Source organism: Cavia porcellus, unplaced genomic scaffold, assembly GCF_034190915.1.
Source record: "Cavia porcellus strain 051 isolate PalLab524CR breed Dunkin Hartley unplaced genomic scaffold, mCavPor4.1 scaffold_1, whole genome shotgun sequence".
NCBI classification, from domain to species: domain Eukaryota; kingdom Metazoa; phylum Chordata; class Mammalia; order Rodentia; family Caviidae; genus Cavia; species Cavia porcellus.
In genome coordinates this window covers 109,847,095-109,863,475 of record NW_026947484.1, presented here as the reverse complement: position 1 = coordinate 109,863,475, position 16,381 = coordinate 109,847,095, and the positions used below count along the sequence as shown (strand labels likewise).

At 40.6% G+C, this 16,381-nt stretch overlaps 2 pseudogenes; one reads left to right on the top strand and one right to left on the bottom strand.

Moving 5' to 3' along the window:
* Positions 1 to 300: 300 nt before the first annotated feature.
* LOC100735329 (late cornified envelope protein 3B-like) lies at positions 301 to 589 on the bottom strand (annotated as a pseudogene).
* An 11,560-nt stretch (positions 590 to 12,149) lies between these two features.
* LOC100735050 (late cornified envelope protein 3B-like) lies at positions 12,150 to 12,437 on the top strand (annotated as a pseudogene).
* Positions 12,438 to 16,381: the final 3,944 nt, after the last annotated feature.

Here is a 16,381-nt window from a genome sequence, read left to right as displayed (position 1 = left end):
TCACATCTGCCCAACAGTTTTGGGTGCCGCTGAGTCAATGGACAAGAGATAGTTTTGAAAAACAGTTTTAATTTTTGACAAGGTGAGACAGAGGTGTTATAATTACTACAAAAACATGGGACTGTTTGGGACATTGGAAAGCACAGGGGTAGAGGCTTCTGAAGGAAACACATTCCTCCCCATGAACACTTTAGCTTCAAGTTCCAAGAAAGACAGCCAAGGATCCCTGGGAAAGGAGTGCCAGCTTGAGGCTTTCTCTTGGTCATTGGAGACTCTGCTTTCTTCAGAAATCTCTCTATGTCAGCAGCAGCCCCCAGAGCTGTGGCCACAGCCAGAGTCCCAGACTGCAGACCCTGACACCATCACAGGAGTCCGAGCTCCGCAGATTGCACACATGGGGCCTGCGGTGCCTGTGGTGGCTCAGGCAGCAGCCTCCCTCAGGGATGGAGCTGAGGCCACCGCAGCCCCCAGAGCAGGGAGCAGAGCAGGAGGCAGCAGGCAGAAACTGTGCTGGGCTCTTCTTGGGGCATTTGGGGGAGGGGCACTTGGGAGGGGGCTGGCACTGCTGTTGGTTCTGCTGGCAGGACATCTCAGTGCAGTGTGGGAACCTGGAGAGAGCAAGGAAAAAGCTCAGAGAGAAACTTACAGCCAGTGGGCCTCACGTCTAAGTTCCTAGGACACAGCTGCATGACTGTGAGGAACATCACGTGGGCAGAAGGGCTTAGTCATGCCAGGTGTCGCCCATGTTGCTCTACACCCAGGATAAATCAGTGTCAGTTAAACTAGACACCCAAGTTTTCATATTTCCCCAAACACCTAGAGAATGCAACTATTTGGGAAAAGGGTCCTTGGGAAATATGGGGCAGCTTCAAGAGAAAGAGGATGCAGGACATTTCTGAATTCCTGTAGCCTTTGAAGGTCACAAAGTGCTTGTCCTGTCCCACAGGGCTCCCTCCTGACCTCAGCTCCAGGATTACTCGCCCTATCAATCCCTCCTTGCCCTCTCCCTCTGGGTCTCTGTTCCAGATCTCTTCATTTCCCTCTCCTCTGCTGTGACTGTAATATTCCCACCACCACCTGAAACTGAGTCCCACTCCCTCCTGGATACTCAGTGGCTGCACCTGAGGCAACAGAAGGAGAGAAGGTTGTGCCTGAGGTGCCTGTGGGCTGTGGGTGAGGAGTCCCACGAAGGAGCCTTTACCCTACGCATCGCTGGTGATGCACAGGCTGAGTTTGCTGCTGCTTTCACAACCAGGAGTGGTGACACCTGGGCACGTGCCCAGAACTAGGTTCTCAGCCTTTTGATGGTATTTTCATAATGTTCCTGTAATGAGATTCCACCAGGAAGCAGAAATATCACCCATGTGTCTCTCACTGGGGTGTACTGGGAGCCTTCCCTTGCCTCTCTTCCTCCTTCTCTTCCTTCCTTTCCTCCTTTTTGTCCTTTTGTCTTGGGTCTCAGCCTCGGCCATGAACTTGCTTGGAAATGGCCATGGTCATGACTGATGTATGTCCTGAGACCATGGCTTGAAAGGACAGGCACACAAACAGAAAAAGAAATAAATCACTAAACAAAGCCTAAGTGACAAACATTTGTGCCAGACTCTGCACAAAGTCCCCAGGCTACCCTACCACTATGGCATTCAGCTGTGATTCTTTGCCACCTTGTTAGCTTCCGGTGATGAGACCCCTGAGCTACCAATGGGGACACAAGGGCCCTGTCTATTACAAGCCCCAGGGATGTTTTTAAGGCCCCAAGAAGGCAGCATGGAGTTTCTAAGGTTCTCAGGGCAGAACAAGGTACATTATAATGGGCAAATTAATGAAGTATTCCGTATAAAAATTGTCCTCTGTTTGATTTTAGACAATTACTATACCCTGACTTCTGTCTTCCTATTTGAATTATAGTAGCATCATACAACATTAAAAGAAAAATATAACTAGAACTATAATTAAACTTTAATAATTGACACATAATAGAAATTATTTTGGTATTAAAGTAGTGTTATATGGTGAACTTAAACTTTGCAGCAGAGAAAAATATTAGTGCCTTTGTCTTAATTGGCAAGAGACAATTATGTAGCTGCTGAGCAGTATACATAGTCAATTAGTTACATTTTATGTAATTAATTAAATAAAATATACTTCTTTTTGACCATTAATACCTATAGGACTCAGTTCTGTCTTTAGACCATCATCTTTTTCCCCTATAATTGTTGAAACCATCTAGGATGAAACAGAGAGCCTGTGAGTTATTCCAAGACTCTATCAAGGAGGACATTAGCTATGAATGGAGAAGGTAGAGGACACAGATGGGGAACTAATATGTGCCTCAATGCCATTGTTGTGTCTCCAGAATCACAATCTTAATCCCTCTAGAGCCCGCTTCTTGTCTCAGGCACATTTCAGTGTTATCTACCTTGTCTATCACACTGTAAAGATCTTCAGAACTGGACACATACTGAACCAGATTGCTAAACATATGAATGATCTGACAAGAGAGGATGGGCACTGTTTGCCCTGAAGCCTTAGATACAGGGTCAGCCATGCACACATTCAGTCTCCCTTCTGGTTCACAGGGGGAGTCCCCGTTTATAACTCATGTCCCACAATAGTTTTTCAACTGTGTCTTGGGTGTGATTGACCACACAAGAAGAGCTCAGCCCAATGGAAATGGTACTAACAGTCCTGCTGGGACTCCTCAGGAAGCTGTAACCTGATCTTTGAGTGTGACTAGCTAGGCACACCATCTGCTTTCTTTTCTCCCACAGATCTGATCCTCCTCCTTCCTGGTGGCCTCATGAGCTGTTATTTTTCAATTCTTCTCCCTTAAACACTGACCAACTTCCCCCAATCTCTGCCTTCGACAAACCCTCAGCATCAGCTGTAGGCCACACTGTGCTCACTACTGAGACATAGCTGTGAAACAAAAAGGCATGTTTCCCTTACAGGGACACCTGACAATCCCACCAACCACATGTGCAGCAAATGATGAAGATGACTCTGGCACCTAAGAGAGAAATAGCGTGTGGGAGGACATGGTAACAAGGCTTAATCTCATAGGGTGCTCAGATCTTTCTGTAGAAGGCAAAACCTTTTAACTGACTTGCTGTTCAATACAGACCAATTCAAAATAAATTTTTGTTTTAAATGAGCATAATCCAGAGTCCCTGCTAAGAGTCATGGAAGGGCAGTCTCAATATATAAGTGGAGTCCACAGTTTCTGGGTGACTCATAGAGGTGAAGAGGCTTCTGAGCTCCTCTGAGGAAAGAGGAGAGTGAAGTTTGAGCTGGGTCAAGAGAAGCAGGGCAGGGTGAACCATGTGTCAGGAGAGCTGTCCAACTGGATTTTGTAACCATGCCGCACATCGCTTTGGAGATCCCAAGACGTTCTCTGGAAACTCTGAATTGTTAGTCCTATTCAGCTACAGTGATTTGTACAAATGGAGTTATTGGGACCTCATCTTTCACTCAGAGACTGAGAAATCAGTTTATACTGAGATTATATATTAAACAGAGATTATATATTAAACATATATATTCAAAGCAGGTGGTGTGCACATGTTGGTCACATTCAAAGATCAGCTTACAGCTTCCTGAGGATTCCCAACAGGACTATCAGTACCATTTCCATTGGGCTGAGCTCTTCTTGTGTGGTCAATCACACCCAAGACACAGTTTATATTAAACAAGATCTTCAAAATTTGTAAAAATGTGCTTTTGGTAAATGTAGAAAACTTCTCACAGACCCAAAATTTTAAAGAGACACATAGTATAGAAGAGACAGTGCTGCGCTCACATCAGACACACAGGAAACTGAATACAGTCATCTCAGTGGAAGCAGAAGAGGCATTTGATAAAATCTGTTGGAAAATCATGATTAAAAGAAAAAAACTCTCTGCCAATGAGAAATGGGGGGGGGGCATCCTCACAGTTATAAACAGCATCAAGAAAAGCCTTACAACTCACATCATACTTCATAATTAGAAATGAATATCTGAAGCTCTGAGGAGGGACATCTATGAAATGCAGGGAACAAAACAGCTGTGAAAAATTTAACTAATTTACTTTAAACAGAGGTACTAATGCCTTTTACAGTAGAAAGGAGAGTCATATAACAGATGACATGGACCATTTAATGTCCATATGTTAAAAAAAAGTTGATTGATACTATACACAAAAATTCAATCCACAGTAATAATATGCAAAATTGTAAGAAATAAAAGAACAGAACATCTAGAATGAAATTTAAGAGCAAATGTTTGTGACTGGAGTTATTACAAAAGTTTTATCAGATATGACAAAAATTAGCAAAATATTTGAGTCTATCAAAATTTAAAACTTTGGCTTTTCAAATGACACTATCAAGAAAATTTATAGATTTAGAATCTTCTTTGCCAAACACATAACTGATTGGGAATTCTGTTCAGAATATTTAAAAGCAACACAAATGAATCACAATCTAATTAAAAGAGGAAAAACATTTGAAAATATTTTTTAATAAAGAAAACATATTAATGACAAATAAGCACATGAAAGGCACTCCAGGTCTTTAGTCATTAGAAAAATATAAATTTAAAAAAATGGAATACCATGCCATACATATTGCAGTGGCAAAATACAAAGAAAAACAACTTGCCCAAAATACAATCAAGGATGCTAGAACTCGCAGTGATTGCCGGTGGGAACACATGTCATTGAGCAACTGTGGAAGACAATTTATCAGGTTCATAAAAAGTAAATGTTACCCTACAGTTCTTGTTCTTTAGTCAAGAGGAAAAATCAATATTTGCATAAAACCCATGGAAATATTTATAATGGCTTCATTTGTAACTCTGAACCCAAATGTCCTTAAGAGTTAAATGAATGAAAAGACAAGTACAATACAGCTATACAATGGAATACTACTTACCAATAAAAGGAAAGATCTGCTGATACATAAGACAACAGGGATGAATTGTGAAATCATCCTTGTTTGTGAAAAGAACCACTGTTTTGCCCTCTAGGATACCACCTTTGCACTAATCTTCATCCCCAGTTCCCCTCCCCCTTTTAGAACAGAATTGTTACCTAAAATGTGGTTCCAACATTTGACATTCTGGAAAGGCAAAGTTACAAGCACTGGAATTAGATCAGTGTCCCTGTTAAGAGCTGACATAGCAGAGATATTAATGATTTAAGCACATGGAGGACTATTTTCAAGTGAAAAGCTGCCATCTCTCTTACCTCTAGCATTGTTTACATGCAGTGGTGTTTGTCAAAACTCATAGACCTGGGTACTTAAAGGACTTACTTTTTTGGTGTCTAAACATTACTTCCAGAAGTCTGCCTTAAAGATAGAAAAAACCACTTAAACACAATTATAATTTTCAGGAATAAGTGAAAATGACACGGATAGAAATGGAAATAAAATACATTTAAACACAAGATTTAAGATCATAGTTACAGCACATGGGAGAAACAGATTGTGTGGTTTATTGAACTACACTGATAGGTGAACTTACTATCAAAGTTCTTATTTTCATTTTGGTGATTAATACTTTATGTTCATTAGTTCAATAATGGATAGAAAGATAAATAGAATGATACATTAATTAAAAGGGCTCACTATGGAGCAAGGATGAGCATCTATCATGACAAAAAGATTGCTTTAATTCAAATCCATGCAGCCGAAAAGCTAATACCAAGAAAACCAAGTATAAATTCCAGGAAGAAATGTCTTCTCAAGGTGTCATTTTGGGCTTCCTCATCTCATCTTTCTCAAAAATGATGCAGCTGCCTTTCATAACATCAGTCAAATATTTCCAAGAGTTGACCTTGTCTATTTGTTCATTTGTTATTAAAATGCCTGCCCAGAAGTTTCACCTCACCACTAGACTTCAGAGCAAGCCCTCCCTGGCCCACCAAGGGGACATTTGGTGACATAAGACATAAATCCTCATATGAACTTCAGTGAGGTAAGGTTCTTTTTTTCATTAAGTTATCTCAAGTCTTCAGGATGTCAAGACAATGACCAAATTTTCACTGCACAGCACCTGCAGTTCCTCATGCTCAGGAAGAAACCATTCGGCTATGGATTGAAGTATCTTTTTTATCACCTCAGATGAACCATGGACTCTGTTCTGAAAACAATTGGGTTTTAGAAGGGAGAATCTCCATAGGAGAAGAATGAGGAAAAGGAGCTTTATAACAAGGGAAAAAAAGATTTTATTAAATTTTTAATTTTAAAATGTGAAACTGAACGTTAAAATGAAACAAAAGAGTAATAGGACAGTAGGAAATCCACAATCATTGCTATATTGCATATTGTTATCCTTCAAATAGATGCCTAGACCACTGGCTCCAGGCCTGTAAAGTCAATCAAATGGCATAAATTTCATGTTGCTTCCCACTTCAGTTATTGCTGTCTCAGCCTGTGTCATGTCCAATTGCTCATGGGTGGGGGTGCTGGGAGGCAGATGTGGCTTCCTTGTTTTTTCTCCCCAGGCATCAGGGCCTCTGCAACACACAGGGAGGTTGCATGGCCTCCCAGTGGCTTTTCCCTGGACAACATGGCTTCCACCATCACACAAGGAGTCTTCAAAGCTTCCCGGCTGCTTCTTACTGGCCAGGAGTGTCTCTGCTGGTGCACAGGGAATAGGAGCAACCTTGCTTCCTTGCTGCTACTCCTTGGTGGTTGACAGGACTTCTGCCAGGGTACAAGGGACAAGGGATGAGAGTCACACCGCCTCCTTATTGCCTTTCCCTGTCAGCCAGCAGGATCGCCGTTGGACGTGATGGATGGAAACCACATTTCATCCTTGCTGATTCTCCCTGTCAACTGACAAGTTGTCTACCAGTTCAGAGGGAAGGAGGCCATACTGCTTTCTCGTGGCCCTTCTTGTCCAGCAGATTCGTCACTCTCAGCCTTCTAATTTTTGCTGAATTCCTGAATTATCATTCTCTGTGGGCTTCAAGCCTCAGTTCAGATCCTTGCTGTGTCCATGGGATCGACCTCTCTCCTCCTTCTCTTCTTCACTCTGCTATATTCCAGAGTCTGGACAACAAAACTTGAAGAGGGTTTTTCTCTGCTGCTCACCACCCTACCATTTTCCCAGAAGTCCAGAAGAAAAGTTTGAGAACATCAGGATATGAAATTGGGACTCAGAAAGGGATTCAGGATAAAGTTGTGAAGCAGGCTCCAAGTGAGCTTTAAACTGATGAGTAAACAGGAACCTCCTGCTGACCTATGTGAAATTCTTGAGTTTTGCTGGCTGGGAGACATGTGTTATATCCAGTGTCGCTTTTTCAACTATCCGCAATTGTATGCTATTGAGAATAAAAATGGACTCTACACTTGTTTCTGGGGAAGCGCTCTCCATGAATAGTACTTATTTACTTCTTCAGCTAGATTTGAATACAAATATAATGTCCATTCTTCTCTCATTTGCTGGACAGTACCTACATTTCCTTCAGGGCTCAGTTATCACAGATGTAAATACTTGCGCAGTATTTACCTTTTCTACTAAGTTGTAGACTCCATAAAGGATGCAGTATGCCATCATTCACTGATAAACACAAAGCAAAGAGAGATAAAGAGAAGAATACCCAGCATATTCTTCTTGGTTGAAGGATTGTGGCAATCCATGAATTAAAAGTGCTCCAAAGAAATAGGACTGGTAATGGCACTTACGAATGAGATAGGTTTAGATCCACACTGGGCCTGAGGACCAAAGTCAGGGAGTGCAGTCAACATTAGAGACATTTTGCATGGTGCTAATTTTAGGAGACCCCTACAATGGGTCCCATCTCCCCCGTGGTTTATGGGGCACAGAGTGAAAGGAAAGAAAGGAAAAGAGAAAGAGACAAAGTAGAGGGGTGCATAGCAGGAGTCTAGGACAATGAGCTTTTATCTAGGACCATGAGCTGTTCTCTAGGAATAAAGAACATGATGCACCCAGACTCTTGGGATGTATTCCTTAAGTCTGAGTCAAGTATAATGGTTGAAGGGCAGGGATATTTCCAGGGGAAGTAATGACAATTAAACTACAGTGGGCTAGGAAGATCAAAACACTTTTGCAAGGACAAGGACAAAAATGATATTTTTGTGAGTACCTTATCCTGTTTAGCAAGTCTAATTTGCCCTGTGAGGGCCACAGCAGTTATTAGTCTTAGGGCTTCCAGCTGTGACCAGAAAAAAACAAGGAGTTTCCAAATTTCAGTATGGCCCAAAGCCCAAGACAAGGAGAGCCTACGAGAGACATTACCGCAGTTTCATTTTGTGTTTTCCAACAGTCACCAGTGAAAGTCACAAACCACAGGAGCCCAGAGTGCCCTGTGAGAGCACATTGCTGCTCAGGCTACATATCTCTCTCTACCATGCTGAAGGCTTGACCACGGCTTGCAAAGCTGAATCTTTTTCCCACTCCTGCTGCTTCTGTGGTGTTATCAGTTAGTCAAATGTGAATATGTCCTTTTCTTTTGCTGTGAGACATGCACCACAGTGTGTTAGTAGATGATCCCCAGAATAGCAGTTAGGTGAAACTGAAAACATGTCATTAAGAAATGGAGGTCTCATGTTGAGCTTTGAGAGGATTTTATATGTGAGATGGACTGCGTCTGTGCCAGTTGTTTGTTGCCCTGGAAAGACAGACCTGACTGCAGAGTTTTCTGGTTTGACTGGTCACTTAACTGTGTTCTGAGGCTGAGGGGAACTTATGGCTATTTTCTAGTTTCATGGAGTCATAAAATAGACTCTGCTGTAAGGCACACCATTTTGTCTATGTGTTTACTTCTGTTTGAGCATTGTTAATAAGCTGTGGTTCTTCATAACGAGTACTACAGTTTGTGATCTGCAGTTAGGCAAGGCCATATACTGAACACAGAAGTTGTGTGAGGTATCCTAGATTGCTACTTATGGTAGAGAGGTCCATGAGTTGTGTTCAAGGGATATGCAAATTCACACGCTTGCCTCTCATGTTAGGGTAGCCTTCAGAATCAGAGACAGGTGTGTTAATCATTTGACTGGAGGTCACCATATCTTTCTTCTGTCGTTAATTGCTACCTTGGCCATGATTTTCAGGTTAGGTAAGGATTAAAGAAAGTACCAAAGTTTGGCTGGGTTGAAGCTTGAAGAAACTGAGACCAGGTGACACCAAATGCTCTCTTTGTAGATCATTGTCAAACAGTCCCCTATATCTTGGCTGAAGGAAAGTTCAGGGAGAACACCAGAGCTGTATGAGGAATCTCATAGAGGAGTCAAGCCTGCCTTAAACCTCTGGTGCTCTCCTTGGATCTTCCTTGAGTGGAGAGATAAGGATACTTTAACAATCATCTATAAAACAACAATTGCTATCATGTGCTAATTTCAAAAAAGTACTCATCTCTACGTAACACATTCACCATAGTTCCCGCTGAACAATGCTGATTTTACACTTTCTCTTGGCACACCATCACTGGCTACAGAGCAGAACAACTGTCAGCGTCTCAGTGTGGACACTATGAGTCCTAACCTTGTTCTTTGTTTCTAACAAGTCCAAAGAGTTAAGCCATGCTAATACTTCCCATGATTCTTCTGGGGCAGATTAAAAAAAAGACGTGAGAGGGATCACAGAATAATGAAGAAGCTGAGTGTCTGCCTTCAACTCCCTCCATAAAAACAGCCACTCTCAGAAATCTTTCTGTGTTCCAATCTGTGCCAGCTAGGAAAAGAAACAAGGCTGTTAGAATGAAAGTCTCTTCATAGCCTCTCCAGGTGGCTGTTCCCAGTTCTACAGTCCAAGTGAATATCTCAGCCTCATTGCTTCTATCATTCACGACAGTATTCCTATTTATCCATAGTTTATACCTGGATTTTTGTAGAGAGGAACCGGAGAATTCTTCCATATCATGAACATCACTTCTCTCATGGAATTTTAATAATATTAATTCATGCAATCCATGCATGTGGAGTAGCTTTCTATTTATTTTTGTCAATTTGCTTTCCTGGTGTTATTGTATTAGAGCATTCTGTGTATAGATCTTTCCACTATTTTATTTCTAATTATTTTTAATTTTCAATAAAATTATTAAAAAATTCTAATCTGAATTCTTTTGAGTAAATAGCTTGCTATTAGTGTATACAAAGCCTACTGATTTTGGTAAGTGGGTTTTTTATTAAAGATTGAAACATGAAACTACAAAGCAATTACAAAATTATATAGGAGAAAAGATTCTGGATATTGGCTTTGAAAAAATGAATTTTTATCCTCAAAGGGAACATTAGATAAGTGTGACTGCATCAAAATAAAAAACATAAAGAGTAAAAGAAACAGAATAGAAAGACACTGTATAAAAAGGGAGAAAATAATTGTGAATAATATATCTGATTAGGAATTAATATCCACAGTACACCAGGATCATGAACTACTTGATTGTAAGAAAAAAATACCACAACTTAAAAATAGCCAGAGGAACTGAATAGATATTTCTCAAAAGAAGACACACAATGTCCTGTAAATATAGGAAAAAGTAGCATGAGTGATCATCAGAGAAATGCCAATTAAAATATCAAAGAGATATCACCTCTTACCTATTAGATTGCCTGTCATCAAAACCACAAAGGAAAGCAAATATTGGGAAAACACTTATCTACTAATTGCAGGAATGTAAATCGGTGCAGTCATTATTAAAAATAGGAGAGAAATTCCTCTAAAAATTTAAAACTGACATGTTTTATGATCCTATGTAGTAGATATTAGTATATGTCCCAAGGAAAACAAATAACATTTTTGAATAGATGTATGCACTCCATGTTTATTGCATCATTATGAACACTATCAAAAGTATCTAATCTGACCTAGTATCCATTAATGGATAAATAGATAAGGAAAATGTAACATGTAAACACAAGGAATGCTACTCAGCATAAAAACAGAAACAAATCCTTCCATTGTGAAAAGATGAGTGAGCCTGGAGAACAGTGTGTTAGTTGAAATAAATCAAGTAAGAAAACAAAATGTTTGATAAACATAATTCTTTTGCACTTTTCCATAAATCTTCCAAACACAGAAGCCATTTGCTTCTATCAGGTACAGTTAGAAGAAATAGTAGATCCCACAGACAGGAAGATGAGAACTAGAGTGTTCTACCACTCCTTCTTCATCTTAAGAACACTTGTCACTCTCATCACCTCTAGAGTTGTAAATTCCTCTCTTCTCCATGCTCACTGCTCCACTGGTCCTGATGGTGAAAGGCAGGACCTTATGGAGTTTTCATGTTCCTTTCCCACATATCATATTTCTTCACCTCTGTTAGAGAAAACTAAGGAATCCATGACCCCCTAAAACATGAGACTGGGCTCTTAAGTTTGAGGGTTTGTAAACCCTTTTGAGATAGCAGTAGTGTTATCACATCAAAGATATCATTTTCTGCAAAGTTCTCATGGGAAATAATGTTTCATGCACATCGCCATATTACTACTGCTGATGAAGGAAAGGGCACAGAGCCTGTGTATGAATGGACAAAGGTGGGCAGCCTGTTTGAGGAAGAGTGGAGGGAAATACTGTAACAGTCACAAGGACATCCTTGTTCCACCTTCTGAGACCTTCAGGCAGTGTCCAGGAACACACTGCAGCAGGCACCTAGAATGTGTCAGGCACTGGCACCTCCCCTGGTTGCCAAAACATCAAGTGATGCATCACATCCTGCACAAAATAAAAAGGTTCCTGGCCCAGGCTTCTCTTCCAGCTTCTTCAGTCACAACGTTCTTTCGCGGCATCTCCTCTGCATCTGGTGAGTGCTTGCAGGGGACAGAGTGTAGGAATGCAAATGTGGGAAGGAATTTGAGAAAGTGGCTCATGGAAGGCAGCAGTGGGGAGGCTATGGTGAGGGAGGAAGAATCCTCTCTAGTGCAATTCAGGGAGCTGGGAACCATACAGGGGAGGACCTGGTGTCCTTTCCGTTCTTGTTCTGACTGTCTAGCCAGAGCTCCACACTGATCCATGTTGCATCTTGGAGAACCTTATCAAGTGCCTGTGCCCTCTCTAGGTTAGCAATTCCTTTTCACAGATCTTCGCTTACAAAGAAGCTTGGATGAGGGAAGTGCATTGAAAAACTCAATGAAAGACACTGTGCTCAAGAGTCTGGGTTCAAATATCTGCATTTTGTTTCAAGGTAAAATTACCACCAAGATGTCCTGCCAGCAGAACCAGCAGCAGTGCCAGCCCCTTCCCAAGTTTCCCTACCCCAAGTGCCCCCAGAAGAGCCCAGCACAATATCTGCCTGCTGCTTCCTCCTGCTCTGTTCCCAACTCTGGGGGCTGCAGTGGCCTCAGCTCCAGCTCTGAGGGAGGCTGCCGCCTGAGCCACCACAGGCACCGCAGGTCCCACTAGTGCAGGCTGTGGAGATCAGACTCCTGTGATGGTGACAGTGGTCTGCAGGACTCTGGCTGTGGACACAGCTCTGGGGGCTGCTGCTGACCTGTAATCTGATGCTGAGACAAGAGATTTCAGAGGCTAGGAGAATCCCAAGAGCCAAGGAACAGCTTCATCTTGATGCGTCTTTCCAATGAATGTTGCCCTGGCCATTGAATTCTCACCGCCCTTTCTGTCTGTGTAAATATCTCACACTACTGCTGAGGATTGTATACTTCATTGTGCCTCACTCAGTCAAGAAATAAAAGCTTGCTGTTTCTTTACCACTGGCATCTTATGGTCATTTCACCTTGACTCTTACCAGGTGGCTGGTCTGTGCCCTTGTCCTCTGCCCCTCAGATCTGCTGCCGCCACAAAGAGGGTGCAGAGTCATTGCTCTAGACAAGAAAAAAAATTGGACACTTGGTCCATTCTTTTCATGGTGAATTTGTGAGGCAGCATGGGAGAGGACTATGTCCTCTGAGGAAGGATGGCTTTTCCAAGCAAAGAGCATGGCTGTTCATCTCATAGGAACTGTGCAGGGTCCTGTGATGGTTATTGCTTACTTTTTGAAATTATTGCTTACTTTTGATATCTTTTCATAAGCTATTTCTGGCATTCAAATTAAGAAACTGTGAATTAATATTCTATAGTGATCTACGAACTATACTGGTTTGATAGCTAACTTATAAAAACCAGGTAGAACAGCATATTCTTTTCAAGTATAGGAATTTTGGCCCTCCAGAGGCCATTAGAAAATACATTAGAATATTTTTGGATGCCAAAACCGCAGCTTAGAAAGAACTTTTAGTGATTAGAGTCCACGATGCTCCTAACATCAAAAACACAGTTTAGCTTCTTATAACGGAATTCTCTGTCCCCAAGTACCAATAATGCAAAGTTTAAGAAAAGGACTGCTTCATTAAAAACAGACAGCTCCAAGTACCCAATAATATTCCACCAAGATATGACTGTGGGGAATGATTTAAAGGGTAAAGGTGAATGCCTCACCAGAGAGATGAATGGGACCGATATTAGAAGATGTTATAGTATGAAGAATGTAGCCTAAGAGTCACAGAATACAAAAATAACATGAAAAGTATTATATAAATGTTATAAATTAGCATAATTATGTGACAAAAACTTATTCAGTTCTCAGGTTTGGGAATCCCTAATTGAGCAGTGTAAACTCCTTAACCATCTAAGCAATCTGTACATTAAACGCATTTAATAATCACATTTCACAAATAGTGAGATCTTTGACCAACTTTCTCCATTCTGAGATTCAGGCTACACAGCCAGTAAGTCCAACCTCTTGGCCAGTCATCACTTCACTCCTACTTGAGACTTTTGAGAGCCATTTGTGAACAAGGAGTCTTCTCTACTTGACTTCTCCATTGTGCTATCTGGCTGTGTTCTGCTTTTAGTTTTATTTGATTTTCTAAATCTACAAAGTCAAGAGCGCCAAACATGAAATATTTTAAAAATGTTTACCCACATTAAGGTCATTGAATGTGAAAATCAAGTGCTATCTAGGGTGAAGTCATCTCCTTAAAAATAAGTTCCTGTTGTGTCTTGTTTGATTTTATTATATCCATTGGCATGGGTAGCTATTTCATAGACAACAAGATATATTATGGTAACTATTTTGGGTTTACTATTATCTTGCTTTGAAATCCTTTATTGTGTTCACTGTTTTGTTTTTATTCGTTCTATTCTGTTCCATTTTGTTTGATTTTTACTATGTCTGAAGATATTAGCAGCTATTTTGAAGACAACAAGAAGCATTATTGTAACCATTGTTGATATGCTACTATCTTATTTTGAAGTCCGCTTTAACTTACACTATTGTGTTTTCATTGACTTTATTCTGTTTTAATATACTCGGTTTTATTCTTTTTAAAATAAAAATTTCCAATTATAAAAATTTGGGAAATTGATGTGAGTCTAGGTATACCAGATGTGAAAATATAAATCTATGCACCTCTGTTTCTGGACCAGGGAAGAGTTTTCCTCAGATCTGTGGAGTTCATGGCTCTCTGTCCATCTGGCAAAAAATGAATGCAGATTTTCATCTGCAGACCATGCAGACCACATCCAGGAGCAAACAACGAATAATTCATTCATTTAAAAATAGTTTATTGAGCACCTGTTATTTACAGAGTTGCTTTGAAATGCTGGGAATAGAAAAGAAGCAATAGTAAGATGCTCTTTTTAGCCATTTGTTCAAGTGTCTTTATTGAAGACAATCTGCTAAATTTATTGTTCAGCCAGCACAATAAGGTACAACCATCCCTTGTCTAGCAGATTTCTTTACCTTTTGAGGTGACAGTAGAAGTTTAGTAAACACTGTGAAGGTCCATAGCCTGGAAAATCATTTACAATTTATCTTATTGCTTTTGCGTGGAAGCAACATTTTTACCACAATCCATGTTATCAGAAAAATTAAAGAAGAATAAAGAATGCAGTGCTGGGGCTGGGGATTTAGCTCAGCAGGATAATCGCCTGCCTGGCAGGCATAAGGTCATGAGTTCAATCCTCGGTAAGAAAAAAAAAAAAAAAAGAGAGAGAGAGAGAGAGAGAGAGAGAAAGAACAGGACAAAACAGACAAAAATGTAGTGCTAAATTTGAAGAAGAGATACTGGTGAGAAACAGGCTTGTGTTCAATGTCATTTTCAGCCTCTGTAGTGCACTCACTCCAAAGTGTCAGTAGAAAACCTTTTTTGCAGGTGCTAAGGATTTAGCTCAGTGTCGTAATCACATTTCTGACAAGCATGAGGCTCTGAGTTTCATCCCTGGTACAAAGAAAGAAAGAAAGAAAGAAAGAAAGAAAGAAAGAAAGAAAGAAAGAAAGAAAGAAAGAAAGAAAGAAAGGAAACCTGTCTGCAAAGTGCTGTGAAGATGGTTTCAATCTCTTTCTAATAGAATTTATCTGCACATGGTCAGCTGCAATGCTAGGTCTTCTTGTAGCAGAATAAACTGAGACATTTACTCTAGTGATGTATGATCAAAACCTGTATTTAAATTACATCAATGATATGAGAGATTTGTCTTCTTCTTAAATTTGATCATGTTCTGTAAAATTCACAAATAGTCTGCACAGCTAATTTAAGTGCAACTTCTACACACAATTTCCACAAAGAATGCAATTTCTACACAGAATGCAATTTCATCATATCAATTGTATTATGTAAGAAATCTAGAAATCGCTGGCACATCTATCTAGTATCTATTATGATTTTCCTTCTAATTAAAGGAGTCCATCTTTCAGCAAAATTTATGCTGGCTTTCCCAGGCCCAGTGGCTCAGCGCTTTCTCTGACTTTTTCATGAAAGATATTTAAAAACACATGAAAGGCTTTTGAGGCATGGCTTATCAGATGTAGGTTAGACTTTGACTCTAACATCAAGGTTGACTGTGTTCTCATTACATTGTACCCTCCCAAATCTCAAACACCTCTAACTTAGGATAGACATCACCTGAGGAAACAGGAAGAAAATTTGGGAGCATTCAACTCCTGATCCAGTGTCTGTACAGAGTGTTTTGAGCTGCTCCCTTCTATGCTCTGCCCTCACCCCAGACTTCAGCTCTATTTACCTCCCTCCTTGCTGCAGGGATATTGTTGCCTACAGCATTTTATGGGTCCCTCTCCAGTGTACCCCTGGAGCCGCTGCTAATATAAGGAGGTGGGTGTCTCATCCCCTGTCCCTGCAGCTTCCGACTGTCATCAATGATTGCCTGATGACCTTACCACCATCACTCCTAAGTGATACCAAATGGCAGCATTTCAACACACGAGGTACATAGGACTGATACCCAGCAGCTCCTGCCTAAGCCTGCAGACTTCTCACACATGTTCATTACTCTTCTCACCCTGGCTCATAGTTGCATGATTACTTCATTGTCTACTCTGTGTGTCAGATTGTGTGTCTACTGCAGTGCTGTTTCCGCAGTATCTAATAGTTTTCTAAAGAATGAAAGAAAAATAAGAAAGAAAAGTCATTCTAAAA